The sequence below is a fragment of the Theropithecus gelada genome, chromosome 5, assembly GCF_003255815.1.
Source record: "Theropithecus gelada isolate Dixy chromosome 5, Tgel_1.0, whole genome shotgun sequence".
Classification (NCBI taxonomy): domain Eukaryota; kingdom Metazoa; phylum Chordata; class Mammalia; order Primates; family Cercopithecidae; genus Theropithecus; species Theropithecus gelada.
In genome coordinates, this window is record NC_037672.1 from 172,632,257 (window position 1) to 172,644,411 (window position 12,155).

Genomic DNA, 12,155 nt, shown 5'->3' on the forward strand with positions numbered 1-12,155 from the left:
CAGCAGATGGCTAAAACCAATGTGTGTAGTATCTGAATGTCACTGAACACAGTTTTGGGTGGAGATTAACAGGGTGGCAGAAAAATCTTTGAACTATTCTGTCTCTTGTTGTTCTACAATTTCTACCTCACTGATTATTTAAAAATAATAATAAAAAACTTAGTGCCAGCCCAAAGTAGAGCTATCCCTATTTTTGGCAAGTATACCACATAGTCTCATGATTTCAAATCCTATTCATCTGTGATTTCTGTCTTTCACTCTTCTCGAAGCATTTGATGTGGTTGTGGGATATTTCTACTATAGACAATCAGAAGTATAAAAACCAGATAGATGAACATGTTTCACAAAACTGTTCAAAATAGAGTAAGTTCATATATAAAGAGTTCAAACACAGAATGCCTGGGTGGGAACTGCCTTTGCTGGATTCTAGAGCCTAAAGTTAATAACTGAGTAAAGACTAAATCACAATCAGAATAGCTCAGGAGCAGATAAAGTGGTAAGCTCATGACTGACCACCAAAACCACTTCTGGGGACTTCTGATTAATTTAAATATTAATTCAGGGTCGGTTTCACTTATTTCTCATTGTCTCCACTCTACTTTAAATGGACCACTTCTAGCCTCCACACTATGCTCTGTAGCTGCAAGGGGGATACTGGAGTTGCTGCAACAGAGCATCAAGTATAACTTCAATTGAGTACTGGCTTTCAAATTTAGAAAGAAAAGCCCAAGATAAATTCTAAAACTGGGTCAACCCAAATTGACAAGCCTGAGATAACGTGCATTTCCAAATGAGTGTAAGGTCTCTTTACTCTATTTAAATGATACTGTTTAAATTTCTCAGAATCATATTACTTTTACAGCAAATGCAAATTCCTCTAAACTTGCACTCCTGTGAAGTTAAGCTAGCATCTTTTGACTTAAGACCCCATCCTCCGTGAAACTTCTATTCAAAGGAAGAAATCTTAAGTATTTCATCATACACATATCGCGCTTGTAATGGGCTAGATCCTGACTATCCCCACTCTTCCACAGAGCCTGAGCTGCCTATCCGTGTTCAAAGAAGACTCTCAGAGCTCCCATCTGGGGAAGCAGCGCATTATTTCAGTATTCTCTCCAGCTGCCAGGATCCCACGTAGTTGCTGGCAGGGGAGCTTCTTTCCACCCACAGAGAGGAACAGCCTTGGCTGAGCAGCAGAGTTGCCATAGCAACCCTGTCCCTGGGCCCCGGATAGGTTCCCAACAATCACCCTTTAAGGCTGCGGATCCTATGCCCCCAGTACCACGTTTTCACTGAAATGCAAATGAAAAACCACTCTATTAAATGAATATTAGTGAAGGCATAGTAAGTGGAGTGCTGGTGCTGCAGAAGATATTTTTTTCTTGAGAAACTCTCTAGTAAAATGATAAAGATTATTTTGAACAGGAAACATTTTCAACGCTAGATGTTATAATAAAAATGGGCCCATTAATTCTCAAATTGAACTGATGGGTCAAATAGGGAATACCGAATTTACATGTTCTAGTCACTACCTATACACACAAAGAGGTATTTCTCATATCCATTTTCTGGTTATACTTTCCAAAATGAAATAATACTGTGCCTTCAGCTTTAACATGAAAACAAATATTAAAAGAGTTATGAGATGTTCAACACACCCTCTGAAACATTAGCATTTGCCCAAAGATTAGTGAAGTTATAGATGGACTTGTACTAATACAACAATTTCAAAGAAAATAGAAGCTGTTAAGATATGTTATTTTTTAAAGAAGATACTGACTTTTTAAAAAGACATTGATTAATTTATTTCCATTTAAACATTGTGAAGTCAAACACATGCCTTTGCTTTTGCTCACGTCACAAACTGCATCAAAACAAATAAAGGGAAAAGAACCTAAACCAATAAGAGAAAGACCAGGAGAGATAGACAACAAAGAAGAGAGGCCAACGCAATTGTGGATTCTGGAAAAGTGATTGACAGGTTGAGAAGTGAGATTTCTCAACCTGACAATTGACTCATTGATACATTTTTCCTAATATTATTTACCAGACAGCTAATTCCTTTTCTCCTGACCTATGTCATCTTTGTCATTATCAAGTGTCTAGAGAGGTATAGATCTGTTTGATGGCTGTCTATTCTGTCCTATTAGTCTATTTCTCTGTCCCTGTGTCAGAGGTGTTTGAACCAAAGCAACTCCATCTTGAATAAGGGCCGGGTGAAACAAGGCTGAGACCTGCTGGACTGCATATCCAGTGGGTTAGGCATTCTAACCCACAGGATGAGAGAGTAGGTCAGCGCAAAATACAGGTCATAAAGACCTTGCTGATAAAACAGTGTGTAGTAAGGAAGCCTGCTAAAACTCACCAAAACCAAGATGGCAACAAGAGTGACCTCTGGTCATCCTCACAGGTCATTATATGCTAATTATAATGCATTAGCATGCTCTGAGGCATTCCCACCAGTGCTATGACAGTTTACAAATGCCATGGCAGTCATGAGGTTACCCTATATGGTCTAAAAAGGGGAGGAACCATCAGTTCCAAGAATTGCTCACCCCTTTCCCCCAAAACTCATGAATTATCCACCCCTTGTTTAGCATATAATCAAGAAGTAACAGTAAGTATCCTTGATAATGCAGCTCAAGCTTCTGCTCTGTCTATGGAGAGTAACCACTCTATATCCCTTTACTTTCTTAATAAACTTCCTTTCACTTTACTCTATGGGCTCGCCCCGAATTTCTTCTTGCTCAAGATCCAAGAACCCTCTCTTGGGGTCTAGATGGGAACCCCTTTCCAGTAACAGCTGGGCCAATGCCACACTGCCTTATAGTATGTTTTGATTTGTGGAGGAAATTGCCTCAACCAATTCATTTTCTTCATGAAGGTCATGGCTAGTCATTGCCCTTTTACTTTACCAATCAATTTTTAAAACAGTTTGTCTGATTATACAAATTAACTCATTGGGATTCTGATTGGTCTTTTTCCATTTGTATAAATTATTTACGTAATTTAGATATTATTTTTTTACCCACAAACTTTAAAATTCTTTCATTGATTCTATGAATTATTTTGAGTTTGTGGATTATTTTAAATTTAGGTTGGTAATCATACCATCTGTGAAAATTTTGAGCTTTATTTCTTTCTTTTCAATACGTGTGCCTTTTAATTTATCTTTTTATTGTCTTATGCTATTGGATAAAATACAGAGAGGAGATTAAAAATAATGTGAAAAGGTATCTTTTGTGATCCTGATATTATAGATAATACTTATGCTTTTACCATTAAGTTTGATGCTTGCTGTTGTTTTATTGGTTAAATATGGTCTCTTGTTTTAAATTATATCACACGCTTCCCACCTGGTAAAATAATTCTTTTTTCTTCTTTTTATCTGACGTTTCAATAAATTTTTCTAATGTAAGTTACACATGCATTCATGAGGAAAAAAAAAAAACAATGGCGCCACTGGGTTTTTAAAAATAAATCGCTAAATTTGTCATGCTAACTTTGTTCAATACTTTTGCATTTATCAATTTATCCAAGAGTTATTGAGCCCTCACCAGGTGTCAGACACTATGCTAATTGCTGAGACTTTAGAAGTAAACAAAATCAGTGAAAATCTCTGCTCTCATTGTAGAGGTGCGAGCAAGATTATAAACAAGACACTCAAGAAATACAGGTGAGATTGTGAAAGTTCAAAGAAGGAACCCTAAAAAAAGAGGTGGGATTAGGGAGTATTGGAATATCAGTTTCAACTTCCAATAAAGAGGCTAGGGAAGGCATAACTGTGTTGACATTTGTGAAAAGGTCTGGAGGAGGCAAAGGGACCATCCAAGAGGCTATCTGGGAGAAAGTTTCTTTTCTTTTTATTTTTTAATTTTAGTTTTTATTTTTATTTATTTATTTATTTGTTTTTGATATGGAGTTTCACTCTTGTTGCCCAGGCTGGAGTGCAATGGTGTGATCTTGGCTCACTGCAGCCTCTGCCTCCTGGGTTCAAGCGATGCTCCTACCTCAGCCTCCCTAGTAGCTAGGATTACAGATGCCCGCCACCACACCCAGCTAGTTTTTTGTATTTTCAGTAGACATGGGGTTTCACTATTTTGGCCAGGCTGGTCTCCAACTCCTGAGAGAAGGTTTCAAACAGAGGGAAACTAAATGTCAATGCCTTGAGGCAAGTGTGTGTCTAGAGTATCTGAGGAAAATTTAAGAGACCAGTGGTGGCAAGATAGATTGAGGTAGAGACAAAGGCACACAAGGAGAGGTTAGAATATAATAGGTGAAGTTATAGGGTCATCAATATGTTAATGAATGTCATTGACAACAAATTTTTGCTTTCTTGTTTTGTAAGGAAGTTTATACCAGCCTCGTAAAGTGATCCCTTTTTCCAATGCCCTGGGAGAGTCTGCATAAAGTTGTAATTACCTGCACAGTAAATATTTGGTAGAACAACCAGTAAAACCAACCAGTCCACTTGTGTATTTTATGGGAAGAATTTAAACTGCTGATCTAATTTGCTGATGTTTATAGAGTGATTCAAGTATTCTATTTCTTCTTAAGTCTGTTTGCTAAATTCAATTTCTATAAGCATATGTAAACTTCATAAAAGATATAAATTTTCTCATTAAGTTGTATATAACATTTTAAACACTATTTTTAATGCATTCATCATCTGAACATATATCCTTTGGTCTTCTCCAATGATTTTAATTCTTTCTTTTTTATTTCATTCCTTCTTTCCTTCCTCCATCTTCTCCTCCCTCTCTCCTCCCTTTTGGTTTTTCTTTCCCTCCATCTGTCCGCTCTCTCTCTCTCTCTCTCTCTCTCTCTCTGTCTGTCTCTCTCTATGTGGGCCTCTCTCTTTAGTTTTCCCTCTTTCTCTCTCTGTCTTTCTTTTCTTCCTTTCTCTCTTCTTAAAAAGCATCAGCCAAGACAACCTATGTTTTATACTTTATGTTTGCTATTAAAACAAACAGGCCTGGCACAGTGGCTCAAGCCTGTAATCTCAGAACTTTGGGAGGCAGAGGCAAGTGGATCATGAGGTCAGACGTTTGGGAGCAGCCTGGCCAACATGGTGAAACCCCATCTCTACTAAAAATACAAAAATTAGCCAAGCATGGTGGTGCTCGCCTGTAATCCCAGCTACTCAGGAGGTTGAGGCAGGATAATCACTTCAACCTGGGAGGTGGAAGTTGCAGTGAGCTGAGATCGTGCCACTGCACTCCAGCCTGGGTGACAGAGCGAGACTCCATCTCAAAAAAAAAAATAAATAAAAAGATAGAATAAAATAAAAATTCCAATGACTTTAAACATCATATTTTATTTTTCAGTAAGTCTACAATATTTCCTTCCCAGCTTCATAGTGGGGATCTCTTCCCATTATAGCCATTCAGAAACTCAGGTTGATAAAGGAAAACCGTCTTGAACACTGCTAGTCATGGTATCAGAATAAAAACACCAGGGAAATCTCACTTTGGCAATCAAGTATTCTAGGCTCTAGGTAGTACATGCCATTTCTAAGCCCAGTGGGTAGAAAGAGTCACTTTCCTCCCTCTCAAATACAAAGACCAAAAAGTGCAATTCTGCTATCTTTCCAGAAGACAGGGAGCTACAAAACTTAGCAAACAGCACTAATGGCTATCATAGCAAGTAAAGCTGAAGGTTTTTCAACATTATTATTCTTTTCAAAGAAACTTTTTTTGGTATGATTACTTTGCTTCATTAATTTCTATTTTTAGATTAACTTTTTTCCTTTATTTTCTTTGGGTACATTTTCCTATACATTTTCTAATGTTTTAATGTGGAAAGATGGATGCTGAGCTCATTGCTCTTTGGACTTTTCTCTAATCAAAATATTTAACCCCATCAAGTTACCTTCTAATTCTGATTTGAGTGAATTCCACAAGTTCTGATATATGCAAACTTTTCATTCTTGTTCAGTTTTAAGTATTCTCTAAAGTTTATTGAGATCTCTTTTTGACATATGCCATTTTCTTTCCCTTGGATTATTTATTTTGGTTTTCAAATATGAAAGCTTTTTAAATTTTCTGTATGTTATCTGTTCACATATTTATTGCATTATTGTTAGAGAATATGGTCTATAGGATGCCAGTCCTCTGAAATGTATAGTGACTTCCTTTAAATTAAATCGTAGATTTGAGTTTCTCAGTTTCTGAAAGCAGCAGAAATTTAGATCGCCAACTCACAGGAGAGCTGGCCTGTGGTACCAGATTCTCAGGAGACATATTTTCCCCGTCAACTCACTCAAGGTATAAAAGATGTAAATTTTCCCTTTCTGCCTTACACACAACTTTTGTTATTATTATTGTTCTGTAATTTTTTTGCTTTGTTTAATTTTGTTTTCCTGGCTCAGCCTTTCACGGAGTCCTTTAGAGTCCTGACCCTTATGCTGTGTGTTCCAACTTGACCTCCAGTCTCGGGCTGACCTCACCTCTGTTTCCTAACTTATATTACCAGGACACCCAGTGTGAAGCTCGAGGAAACCAGGAATATGAAAATGACCCGGGACCTGCTGCTGCCTGCAGTGCTTTCTTGCTTAGCTCCCTGAACTTCTCCTTTAACTTTATTTTTGGCCACTGAGGGTTTTGCTCACTCTCTTGACAGTACATCAGTGTGTACATATATGTGTACATATATAAGTAATTATATTTTAATTGCACCTATATTTTAAATACACAAACGTATTTGTTTCCAAACTTCAATTGTTTGGGAACAAAAAAGATTTTCTTGCTATTTAGTCTACCATACTACTGGTAACTCTTAATTAGAAAGAGACAACCACTAGGTATTTGAGGAATGCCTCCAACTTGGAAGATGGAAACCAAAAAAAACAAGCAAATGAAATTCTGAGAAATGAGAGATAAAGCAGGCAGCTGAAGAGAGTTTACAAAGGGCATACTGGCACACCAAATATATATACATATGTATATATACACACATATGTGTATATTTATTTATTTATATACATATATTTGTGTATATACAAATACATATATGTATATTTTTATATATTTCTTTAGAATATTACAAAATATATTGCGTTCTAAACAAAATGGATGTATTTCTTTCTAACTAAAATAAGAATATGAGGCAACCAAGTAAAAAGGGCTCCCCAGAGAATAGCTGGCTTGAGTATTGGGAGGACGGAGTTGGGCCTCGGAAGTTCTCGCTGGTTTGGGTCAGGGGTGGGGAGGCTGGCCTCTTCTGTCCCTGTGTGGTAACCAGGAGATTCATTTGGTAAAGTGGGGAGCCTTTTATCAGGAGTCCATCTCACTTTGCTGAGTTATATTTTCTTTTTCCTTTTCTCTCAATTAATTCTACTCATCACCCTTATACGTGTCTGCTAGCCTAATCTTTCCTGGTCATGTGACAAGAATGGTGTTTTCCTACAATAAATAGATGCTCTAAATAGGCAACTGCAATAAAATTAAAAGCTATTATTAAATGGAAATATAGCAGAAGTTTACATTTTCACAGTTTAAAGACACACACACACACACACACACACACACACACAAAGAAATCTATGACAAAGTAGAACAAACAGACAAAAGATGGAAACTGGCAAGAAAAGATAAGCAACTTAGAAGATCAGACAAGGAAGAACAACCACCACAATAGAATATAATGAGATTCATCAATAAAGCAGTGAAAATGAAGATTAGCAAATTACTGAATAATTGATATAAAACAATTTCCTAGAGTTAAGGGCCTGAGTCTGTAGATTGATAGGACTCACTGAGTTTGCTTCTGGGCCTGAATCCCTCCCTTCCTGTAGCTCTTACAGCCCCCACTACCTCCTGCTGCCCCACGGCCACACTATGGCAGAGACAGGAGGCCTGATGCTGGCTCGTGCCCTCAGAGTGCTCCAAATTAATAAAGGAGGAATAGAGCAATTGGGGTCATGGACAATAAGTGTCTTAGAAAAAGTCATCATCAGAGAAGGGGAACGAGACATGCTTTCAGCTAAATTTAAAGCAAATGCTTTTATTTAGAGGACTTTTTCTGAAAACTTGGAACAGTTCTAAGTTAGCCTTAAGACCTTTTTGTGTCTATGGAAATATTAGTGGAGTGAGGCCAACCTGACTTTCTCTTATCCTAACATTGAGGGAAACATGTCCCTTGGGTAGAAATAAGAGAACAATTAAATCAAGACCTGACTGTAGTAAGTTTATTTCACATGCTCACTCCTTTTTTCTATGCCCAGCTAGCAGCAGGGGTACGGAATCACTACATCAATATTCAGAGAATGTTTCTTGAGCACCTATTTCTTCTATACACTGTGTATACAGAAGTGATAAAAATAAAATATGGTCTCTACTCTGTTTGAGCCTGTATAACAGTGAGAAATAAAATTAGGAAATTCTGGCACCTTGTAGAAAAATTCCAGAAAACATCCTATGAAAACATCCAGTATTGTGATATCCTTAGTGTCCAGTTGGTGTAGCCCGGATTGCAGTGTTCATCAGCACATCAGAATCAGTGGCCATGGGCTTGGAGTTCAAAATTTTCCAAAGAATAGTAGACTAAAAAGCTTCTTGGCATAAAGTATGACACGCCATAAAGATGAGTAAGAATATTTCAAAACTGGGCTTCTGAGGAAGACTTTATACTGTAAAATGTTTAGCAAACATACTCTGTAATAGTTAACCCTTTAACGAATGACATGATAATCTGTATTTTTTTTTTTTTAATAAGGAATCTCCCTCTGTCATCCAGGCTGTAGTGTAGTGGCACAATCTTGGCTCACTGCAACCTCCACCTCCCGACTTCAAGCTATTCTCCTGCCTCAGCCTCCTGATTAGCTGGAACTACAGGTGCGCACCACAACATCCGGCTAATTTCTGTGTTTTTAGTAGAGACGGGGTTTCACCATATTGGTCAGGCTAGTCTTGAACTCCTGACCTCGTGATATGCTCGCCCCGGCCTCCCAAAGTGCTGGGATTACAGGTGTGAGCCACCAAGCCCGGCCTGATAATCTCTATTTTTAAAGCCTTTTAGAATATAGCTCACGTAATCCTTAAATATTGTTAAATATTTATTAACATCTTATTTAAATATGTCCTGGCCTAAACAGAGCATAGAGTCAAAGTAAATACTTGAATCTTTAAGAACAAAATAGCATTACCAAAAATAAACTCAAAGGACAGGTTTTCATCTTAAACATTGTAGTCACGGCTATAATACTCTGCTTAAACAAATCAGTTACAAATTTAAAAAGAAACGTCTTTAAACAAGAAAAAATCCACAACGTTCAAAGGCATTTTTGTATCCTGTAGTACACAATGGAGGAGGATTTTCACTGCATTTTTTGCTGAATCTCATTATATTTGATAGTGGTTGTTGGTTTTCCTTGTCTGATCTTCTAAGTTGCTTATCTTTTCTCTCCAATTTTGATTTTTTTGTCTTTTTGTTCTACTTGTCATAGATTTTTTTTGTCTTTTAGTCCTTCTGTGAAAATTTAAACGTCTGCCATCATATTTCTATTTAATAATATCTTTTAATTTTTTTGGTAGCTACTTATTTGTGGATGGGTATCAAAATCACCAGGGACGCTGTCAAAAATAGAGATTTTTTGATCCCCTGTGTTGAGAATCTTGTGGGTTTTTATCAAGTTCTTCAGTTGATTCTGATGCTGCAAGATATGCAAGTCATGCAGTATTCTATAAAATCACATGAGATGCCCTGAATCCTTTAAAGTATTTGATAAACTAGGATATGCATGTAATAAAAAGATTAAGAAGGAATTACTCTAAAAAACTGAACAAATGCTTAAACAACATATACAGTTTATAGCTATTTATCTCAACAAAACAGATTTTTTTTTAACAGTTCCAAGGCATCAGAAACAATATCAAGACTTTTTTGTTTGTTTTTATTTTTGTATTTTAGAGACAGGCTTTCAGTCTGTGCCCAGGCTGGAGTGCAGTGGTGTGACCTAGCTCACTGTAGCCTCGACCTCCAGGACTCAAGGGATTCTCTTGCCTCAGCCTCCCAAAGTGTTGGGATTACAGGGGAGAGCCACCATACCTGGTCACCAAGACTTTCAATGCATTGCCTGGTGTGATCTCCACAGCTCATATGAAATAGCTATAATTATAGTTAGGCAATTTCTCAAGTGGTTATTGACAGTAGATACTGCCAGAGTACATGAAAGCCTATTTATGATGAATTTTTCAGAAGAATGATGACATTTTTATTTTTAAAATGCCTTCATGAAAATGTTTATTAAGATTAATATTTAACATTCAGATCGGTTTTTTTAGAAATATATTACTAATTACAGAACATTCTGTACTGGTCAACATGACTTAGCAAGAATGTTTTGATTAATTAAACTTGTTTCCCTAAGGCGGAGAAGTTAATTGCTTCTATTATGAGTAGAACCATACTCTTCTGACTGTGATAAATAAGCCCCCAGGGTGAGGGAACAGTCAGGTGGAGACATGGTTCTGATGTAGAAAAACAATCCTTGGAAGGAAACAAAAACAAAAACAAAAACAAAACAAAACAAAAAAACTAGAACTCCATATTCCATACAACTGTGGGGTTCTGATAGCATATACTCTGCTTGTTCAGATAATGTCGAAATCCAGTTAAAACCCTCATTTTATCTTGTAATGAATGGACTGATGAACATAAATGCCCTTCCCCTAAACATTCACATGGTTTGATCTCTCACAGTCTTCAAACTGTGGCTCAAAATACTCATTCATTCATTTGTTCTTTCGTGTGTGTTTGTTGAGTTACCCATTGCTGCCTCACAAGCCATCCCCAAATGTACTAGCTTAAAGCAGACATTTATTATAATTTCTCACATCTTATGGGTTTATTGGGGTCAGCTGGGCAGCTTTCACTCGGGATTGTTCATGCAGATGTAGCCCGAAAGTGAATAGGTCTGCGGTCATCTGAGTGCTTGACTGGGCTGGATGTCCAGGATGGTTTCTTCCTTGCAAGTATGGCACCTCAGCTAGCATGCCTCGAACTGCTGAGAACTTGCATAATTCTGCCACATTTTATTATCAGAGTAGTCACAGGCAGCTCAGATTCAGCTGGGAGAGGGGATGGGAGGAAGAGTTGAAGACTGAATGGCAGTGGGGTAGAATCTGCAGCCATGTTTAGTCTGACACAAGCTGATCTATTGTAAAATTGAACTTTCCACCCAAATGATTGCTTTCTTTTCCCATAACACTTATCACCATCCAATGTGTTGTTTATCTTACTATTGACATTTTTTTTAAAATTATTGAATCTCTTTACCAAACTATGAAAGCTATGAGGTCAAGAATTTGTATTTTGTGACTGGGCATGGTGGCTCACACCTGTAATCCCAGCACTTTCAGAGGCCAAGGCGGTCAGATAACCTAAGGTCAGGAGTTCGAGACCAGCCTGACCAACATAGAAAAACCCTGTCTCTACTAAAAATGCAACATTAGCCGGGTGTGGTGGCACATGCCTGTTATCACAGCTACGTGGGAGGCCGAGGCAGGAGAATCACTTGAACCTGGGAGGCAGAGGTTGTGGTGAGTTGAGATCACACCACTGCAATCTAGCCTGGGAAGCAAGAGCAAAATTCCATCAAAAGAAAAGAATTTATATTTTGTTCATTTCTGCATGCCCATGCTCTAGCACAATATCTGACACATACTAGGTGCTCAGTTAATATTTGTTGAATAAATAATCTGATTGAAAAACATGTCTCAACAACCAACTAAGACAGATCCAAAAGTGGTCATTAGCTTCAAACCCTCCCCCATGTCCAGCTTACAGAGAAATACCAGAATCATGATAATTTTCTACTTTGGGACAAAGAATGAGAAATGTGGGCAATGAATGGTTAGCTACAACACAATTTTGTGTTTTCCTCCTAAAACTCTTTAAAAAAGTGAGCCTATTTTTCTTTCTGAGTAACTTGTAAAGAGTGTTTTTGTAAGTTTGCTGGAGAGATAATTCAAAAGTCTTTCTGTGCTATACTATAATCTTAAATTTGTAGAAGAAGAAACTGTTGCTGTGTACATCATACAACAGAATGCAACAACGTCACTGGCGAACTTGGACTTGTACTGAATGTATTCATCTCTAAACTTCTGTTTTGTTAATGACACAATGTTGAGGATTATCAGTATGACTCTCCACCA

General features: G+C 37.4%; 1 protein-coding gene across 5 annotated transcripts in view; it reads right to left on the reverse strand.

The window, feature by feature from the left end:
- Nucleotides 1-12,155, reverse strand: part of GPM6A (glycoprotein M6A) — a 375,012-nt gene that overhangs the window by 70,628 nt on the left and 292,229 nt on the right. The window contains exon 1 of one of the 5 annotated variants that reach the window (XM_025385459.1): nt 8,060-8,065. The exons of the other annotated variants lie outside the window; for them this stretch is intronic. The gene's annotated coding sequence lies outside the window, so the exon portion shown is untranslated. Of the gene's footprint in view, nt 1-8,059; nt 8,066-12,155 lie in introns of those variants that run through there. 5 annotated transcript variants of the gene reach the window in all.